Source organism: Hypanus sabinus, unplaced genomic scaffold (genome assembly GCF_030144855.1).
Source record: "Hypanus sabinus isolate sHypSab1 unplaced genomic scaffold, sHypSab1.hap1 scaffold_196, whole genome shotgun sequence".
Lineage (NCBI taxonomy): Eukaryota > Metazoa > Chordata > Chondrichthyes > Myliobatiformes > Dasyatidae > Hypanus > Hypanus sabinus.
In genome coordinates, this window is record NW_026780057.1 from 131,294 (window position 1) to 139,260 (window position 7,967).

Consider the following 7,967-nt stretch of genomic DNA (forward strand, 5'->3'; position numbering starts at 1 on the left):
TGTTCGGTGTCTCTGAGCCTGTACTCACTGGAGTTTAGAAGAATGAAGGGGGAATCTCATTGTCTGAGGAGTGTTTGATATCTCTGGGCCTGTACTGACTAGAATTTAGAAGAATGAGGGGTGGTCTCATTGTATAAGGAGTGTTTGATGTCTCTGGGCCTGTACTCGCTGGAGTTTAGAAGAACGAGGGGGCATCTCAATGTATGAATATTTGGAGAGGCATAATATGATTCGGAATAGTCAGCATGGCTTTGTCTAAGGCCTTACGAGGCCGATTAAATTTTTTGAGGATGTGACTAAACACATTGATGAAGATAGAGCAGTGGATGTAGTGCATATTTACTTCAGGAAGGCATTTGATAAGGTTCCCCATGCAAGGCTTATTGAGAAAGTAAGGAGGCATGGGATCAAAGGGGACGTTGCTTTGTGGATCAAGAGCTGACATGTAAGATTTGTAAGATCACCCATAATCATAGTAAATAAAATGGCATCTTTGAGGGGCCATTTTCTTTGCTATAATGTACTGCATTGTTATGCCTAGGCAGATGTATAAGGGTAGAACTAGTGGATTATGGTGTTTCATGGGCTTGGTTGAGATGACGTTTATTATTCCAATCAGACAATTAATTATGGTTAATTGGTTGGGCAAATTGGCGTGGAAGCGTACTGTGCTATTGTGTGTCATTAATCGGTAACTTACCGAATGAGGCACAGTGAGTTTTTGTATAACTGCGTTTGACAAGTATGGGGTAGTGTCGATAATCCTTTCCAAATGGATGTGAAGCATACTGACAAGCTTATTTTGTGTTTGCTACTGTTGAAAGACATACCAAGGATGACAACATCCCAACACAGCTTTATGCTGAACTTCGTCTTGCTCATGCTTCTGGTGGGACCAGTTGCATGTCCACCGACAAAACCCCAGCCTGTTGACGATGAACAGGAAGTTGACGTTCCAGACTCGGGAGAGCATGCTGAGGTCCACAACCGTGAACTGAGCCGTAAGTACAAAGCCGACCAGAAACTGGTCCCTGTGGCAAATTCGAGATGTATAACGGTCAACTGTGCATTCTGCTTTATACATCCGTCTCTGAGCATTTATGATCCCGTAAACCTCTCCACCGACCACCCACAGTTTGCTTCAATATCTGCGTTGCCATCAAGCAGCCTGCATTCGCGTCCTTCAGGATCTGCTGGCCACATCCATTTTCTCTTCCGGAATGCTACTCTGATGCTTGTCATATTTCTCTGTGACTAAAGGCTGGAGAAATTGAGCTGGCCCTTAATGACATAGAAGATCAGACCTTCATGCGATGAATATGGGAAAAATTCAGAATGGTGTTTGTTTCCCCACCACTCCCATCCTTTCAGATCCAAGTTGGTAAGCCTTTCACTGCTTGTGCTCTCAACTATTTTACCATTGTTGGAGGTTTAGACTGGTTCGTGCGTCTGGCAAATGATACAGGAAGCGCTCTCTGCGAATAGCTATATTAATCATTTATTTACAAACAGTAAAAAATTCGACAAAACATTCATGTTCCCCAAGTTACAGACAATACAAAGCTGAGCACTCAAGGACACACGTACATTCAGCAAATATACTTGGTTAAAAATGTGCGTACAGCATACGTCCCCAATGGTGATGTCTTATAGAATAGAAGAACTGAGCACGCGCCTTCCACGTGCTATTTTATACGCTCATGATATTTGAAACTGGACACCAGGTAGTTACCCAATGGTTAAAGAAGCTGAAGCATCTAAGATCACCAATCACAACGGATGTAACTCTCGGCAGTCATAATCAGGCACGCCCCATACAGGACACACCAGCACTCTACAGCTGTGATGATCCAACGCTCAGACTAGTATGACTCCCGCGAACTCCTAATCAAGTTTCAAATAAAACACAAGAGTACAATTCCCAATACTGTAAACCCAATAGTCACCCTCCAGTATACCACAGTAGTCTACAAACCACACTGCAGCTGGAAAGGCCACCAACCCCACCCGGAACTCACCAAACTCCCTGACCCCTGGAGTGGGATAGCCCGTGAACTAGTCCACCGTTTGATCTTCCGCACTGCCCCTGAGATATGATCGACCAGGTGAGTGATGTGCACCAACCCACCAGGAAAGTAGGTGCAGCATTTTTAACCAATAACACTATAAGCGCCACTTTCCTTTGTGAGCAGCTAATGCAAGGCATCAGTTTCTGGGGCGGTCTGGCCGTACCATGCCGAGAAAGGCGATCACTCTAAATATCATTCCTATGTATCAGCCCTGTATCCGACCATCATAGGTAAGATGCTCATTCAGGGCACTGGGGTGGCACACATACGCTTACCAACAGCACCAACCTGTGGAATCAGTGGGTAGGCCTAGCAACTGCATACCCAGTAACTGCTATTCAACTCACACAAATGCCCAGCTCCACAGCACCATTTGGCATAGACACAGCCGTCCCAGGTTACTGTTCCTGCTTACTTTGGCCATACACCATGCATCTTGTACCTGTTTCAAAATACCACCCGTACAGATACTCAGCCAGGTGGGAAAAACACTTTAAGGATCAGGGCATTCCTATTAAGCACATGTCACAAAGGCACCCGCCCTTACAGCACTTCCTCCACTAGCTATTCAGGCTCAAGTCCCTTAAGGCTGTTACCGTACTCTGGGCCGAGGTAGGCTGGAATAGATTACCCCTTCCCAACTCCCCCAAAACAGAATGCCAATACACGAGAGACCAGAAGATTTCTCCCAACAATCTTTTCATTGTCGTCAAAGGGATAGATATCAGTGGCATCCCTTCTGTGATGTCGTAAGGAGTCTTGAACAATGTGAGCAATCTGATACGCGTTGGTCCAGTATGGAAATTCTAACGCCATCCACTGGAATGTATAACACGACCTCCCACCACAAATCAGCATTCACCACATGACATTCTGTAATGCAAAGCGGTGCAAATGCGCTGGCTCCTGATTAGTCTCTGGGAATTTTTACAACACATAACAGAAAATCGATAGAACTGTAAGAATTGCTCCCTAAATGCCCCATTCCCTCTGAAATGCTACTATCTCATATCCAAAATAAAGTTGCCCTAATTTCTACCAGATTTCAGCTGCGATTTCACATGGCCTCTAAGAGAATGTGAGTCATCCTTAAAACTAATTACCAAAACAAAACACATGGTGGAGCAAGTAACAAGTAACAGTTTTGTGAATAGCGTGGAGGGTTGTCAGAGGTTACAGCGGGACATTGATAGGATGCAAAACTGGGCTCAGAAGTGCCAGATGGAGTTCAATCCAGATAATTGTGAAGCGGTTCATTTTGGTCAGTCAAGTATGATGACACCATAATAGTATTAATGGTGACTCTTACAGTGTGGAGTATCTGAGGGACCTTGGGGGTCCGAGTCCATAGGACTCTCAAAGCAGCTGCGCAGGTTGACTCTGTGGTTAAGAAGGCGCACAGTTTATTAGCCTTCATCAATCGTGAAATTGAATTTAGGAGCTGAGAGGTAATGTTGCTGCTATATAGAACCCTGGTCAGACAACACTTGGAGTACTGTGCTTTGTTCTGGTCGCCTCACTACAGGAAGGATGTGGAAACCATAGAGAGATTGGATAGGAGATTTACAAAAGCTTTCTGTAAGTCCAAGTACACTACATCCACTGGCTCCTTTCTCCACTTTCATAGTTACATCCGCATACGATACAATAGGGTCTTTTAAGAGACTCCTGGACGGGTACATGGAGCTCAGAAAAATAGATGGCTATAGGTACCCCTAGGTAATTTCTAAGGGAAGGACATGTTTGGCGCAGCTTTGTGGGCCGAAAGGCCCGTATTACGCAGTATGTTTTCTATTTTTCTGTGGTTTTTATGCATAAATTGCATTTATTTAGTTCTTCTTTTCTATTTAATTATTTGCCAATATTTCATATGCAATTAGCCCTGTCTATTTTGGAACTAGCCCTGTCACACTTCATTGAATTTTTATAGTACTTTCTTTACTTCCATTTCCCCAGTTCATTTGAAGTATTGAGGTGATATTTTTTGTTTGTCCGACCAGGAGCCTTCCAAACCAATGTTGGCCAGGACAGCAGCAACGAAACCTACAGCCAGCTGCGGAAAACTGTTGAGTCCAGAGATGTTAACGTGAATGGAGGAGATAAGGGTGCCTCTAATATCATGGGCAAAACTACTGATGGTAGTGTACCCAGGAGAACGATTGAAGATCGGATGTTGACCGCAGCTAAAAATGAGATGGACGCATCAGAACGAAGCGAATGTACGTCTACTAACTATTTTCATAAAACGTATTTTCGTAAAGCCCCTGTAATTATCATCAGATGTGAATCAGCCAACACGTACCACTGGTTCAGTGGAGACGGAGCGCGTACGAGGTTTCAAATACGGCATGGAATGCCCAGCTGATCATTTAATTTTGTGTGAACCACCACATCCTGCGATCAGCTGGACTGGTCCTCATCCTAAACAATTTCTCATTTAGATGACGTCACTTTTTCCAGACTCATGAGGTAGCCAAGGGCCTCCCACTAATCCCCAGCTGTGCCTGAATTTTCATTGACTACGTAGAACAGTCCGTGTTTAAGCCTTCCATAATAAATCTTCCCGACATCAATGCGCTACAGTAACCTCTGAATCGGTGCGACCTCATGCACCGACACTGAGCTGGCCAACTTCATTAACTTTGTCTCTATCTTCCACACTGCTCTGGAACTGGGGGAAGAGCGCGTGGACTGTTTGATGTGAGGTCATACAAACGTGCAGGGAAGAAGATGGGATGAGTGTAGACTTCTTGTAAATTGGTGCTTGATGCTTAAGGTCAGCTTTCTCGTCTCTTGGCCCAGACGTGTAACACAAGGAAATTCGTTTGAAAAGTGCGAACTATTCTCTGTATTTGTATGCCCCCGTCATACGCGTCGACTGCTGGGTTACAACAGATAAAACTTAGTGAAGTACAAGCACTCGTTGTTAACTCTTCAGTGACCTTCGTTGAACACTGTTGGAGTTTGATGTACGGGTAAAAGGGTAAAAAATAACGTTATAGGCTCAGTCCCAGCAATGGAAGGAGGTTAATCATAAACAAACACAGTGTTCCTGTAAAACGTTTGAGTACACATCACGGAATTGCTCAAGATAGTGAAATAATGAAAATGTAGGGAATACTCAATCTGGAGATGTTAACCTTTCCTGTCAAAGTCACTTCTTCCGCTCTGATGTTCTCTGATTTCCTTGGGCGCCTCTAACGTTTTTACTGGTTGATCCAAGTTTCAGCAGATTAATTTCTCTCATTTGGGATTCTTCATTTCCATCAAGAATTTCCCCGTCCGTGCGAGTAATCCATCTGACCCTTTGAAAACGCCTCTCGGGTCTCCCTTTGAAGACAGTTGGCAATTTCCCAGCGATGATGTACCGTAGCTTTAACATATCAGGGATTGTTGCACAGGCTATTCTGATCTCATGATTCGATGTACGAAGCATGATTACATCCTCTGTGTTTATTTATTGTTCAGAGGTTATGAGCCAATTGTTGCTTTCCTTTCTTATGTCCTGATTTTCATTTTGCTTCAAACTAAACAGCACAGGAAGTTGTTTGATTTTTTTTCGTTACCATCACTGTTGTGTAACATCTTTATGTAATACGTAATTCTAACGCAGTTACCGGTAACTGTCCCAGTCCAGTCAAACCATTGCAGTTAATCCCAGCTTTATATCTCCTTCATGCAGGGTCTGGTTGGGCCATGGCGGAAGCCCCTGCAATGTTTGATGTTCGAGACAGAAAAGAGAAACACAGCAGAAACAGGAGGAGAAAATCTACCAGCGGCAATTTCGGCCCGGTCTATCGGAAGAAATCCGATATTGCTCACAGCACATCTTTTGGAAAAGAGGTCAGTGAAGACAATAAAGGTCGAACATTAATGCTGCTGGACAGAGAAGCAGACGCCTCTGGTGCGAAGAAAACTGCAGTAGGTGAGTGTGTTGTGCTCAAATTTGAACAATCTAGGCGCCATTTACTTTCCAAAATAAGATATGACAGACAAGCACGTGAGAGGAAATTACCCGATTCTGCTGCTCCGTATTATTTAATTAAGTCGGAGCATCAGAATCCGTACTATATAGATATGTGATCAACAGAAATCGTCTTCGGGTGGATTTTAGTTCACACTCTAGTTTGTATTTGTATGCCAATTGTTCGTCCATTGGTATGATGACGCAAAGGTTTGGAGTCTGATGACACAAAGACTGGGGGTGTGATGACAAAAATGTTGGGGGACATTTTTTGCTGTGGAGGGCTGTTAGAGGTTCCAGCGGGACATCGATAGGATGCAAATCAGGGCTGAGAAGTGGCAGGTGGAGTTCAATCCAAATAGGTGTGTCGTGGTTCATTTCGGTATGTCAAATGTGATGCAGAATATAGCATTAGTGGTAAGGCTTTTGGCAGTGTGGAGGATCAGAGGGATCTTGGGGTCCGAGTCCATAGGACGCTCAAAGCTGCTACGCAGGTTGACTTTGTGGTTAAGATGGCATGTGGTGCATTGGCCTTCATCAACCTTGGGATTGAGTTGAGTAGCCGAGAGGTAATGTAGCAGCTCTATAGGGCCTTGGTCCAACCCCACTTGGAGTACTGTGCACAGTTCTGGTCGCCTCACTACAGGATGTGGAAACCATAGAAAGGGTGCATAGGAGATTTAAAAGGATGTTGCCTAGATTGGAGAGAATGCCTTATGCGAATATATTGTGTGAACTCGGCCTTTTCTCCTCTGATTCTCGGGGCATGAGAACTGCATTTCTAAATCCATTGGTTCTTTCTTGCCTTGTCTGCTTCAAATACTTCTTCCAAGTATACGGTTCACGAAATACTGGAATGAAAGATGTATACTGCCTATATTTGGGAGCATGCCTTATGAGAATATGTTGAGTTAACTCGGCCGTTTCTCCTTGGAGCGACGGAGGAGGAGAGGTGACTTGACAGAGGTGTATAAGATGATGAGAGGCTTTAATCCTGTGGATAGTCAGAGGCTTTTTCCAGGGCTGGAATATGTAACAGGAGGGCACAATTTTAAGATGTTTGGAACCGAGGAGATTTCAGGGGTAAGTTTTGTTACGCAGAGAGTTGTGAGTGCGTGGAATGGGCTGCTGGCGACGGAGGTGGAGGCGGATACGATAGGGTCTTTTAAGAGACTCCTGGATAGGTATATGGAGCTCAGAAAAATACAGGGCTATGGGTAAGGCTTGTTAATTTCTAAAGTAAGTGCAGGTTCGGCACAGTATTGTGGGCCGAAGGGCCTGTATTGCGCTGTAGGTTTTCTATGCTTCGATATCAAACATGTCCGTGTCATTCGCAGAAACACAACTATGGCAATACATCGGGATCCGGATTTCCTTAGCAATTGTACTTGCTGTATGTGCATGGATTTGTCGGTGTTCTGGATGTTCTCAACATTGTTGTCCGCAACATTTTTGGCAAATTTACCAGGGAGTACAAGACATTAATGAAGAACAATGTTTAAATGCAGGTACTCATCAGTTAGATACCGTCGGTCAAGTTTCGTTTCAAAAGAAACATGCGCGTGTTCGCTCTTAGGGTATGTTAAATGTTCTACTACTTGTAAATTGTAATATAATTGCCGCAAACAGTCCTAGTCCGGAAATGTATTGCAGTTCATTCCAACTTTTCAGTCCTCAGTTTCTGGTCGGAGGAAGACAGTAGCTGTTACAAACAGAAAAATATTTAGGTTGTTTCAGCCTAAACGATGGGATGAAATCTGACATTGTTAACAGCACCTGTTCTGGAGAAGAGGTCGGTGACACTGCATCACCAATAAAAGTCGATCACAAATATCTCTGGGCAATAAATAAACAAAAAAATAAATCAATAAATAAAACTAGCACATTTGGCATGAAGAAGGAACCAAAATGTGATAAGTGAGTTGTGCTCTGCA

At 43.9% G+C, this 7,967-nt stretch overlaps 1 long non-coding RNA gene across 1 annotated transcript; it reads left to right on the forward strand.

Annotated features, from left to right (window-relative positions):
• Positions 1-4,271: 4,271 nt before the first annotated feature.
• Positions 4,272-7,410, forward strand: LOC132387534 (uncharacterized). Its single transcript, XR_009509923.1, has 3 exons — positions 4,272-4,288; positions 5,752-5,994; positions 7,371-7,410. It is a non-coding gene; the product is annotated as an uncharacterized LOC132387534 (long non-coding RNA).
• The last annotated feature ends 557 nt before the right edge of the window (positions 7,411-7,967 follow it).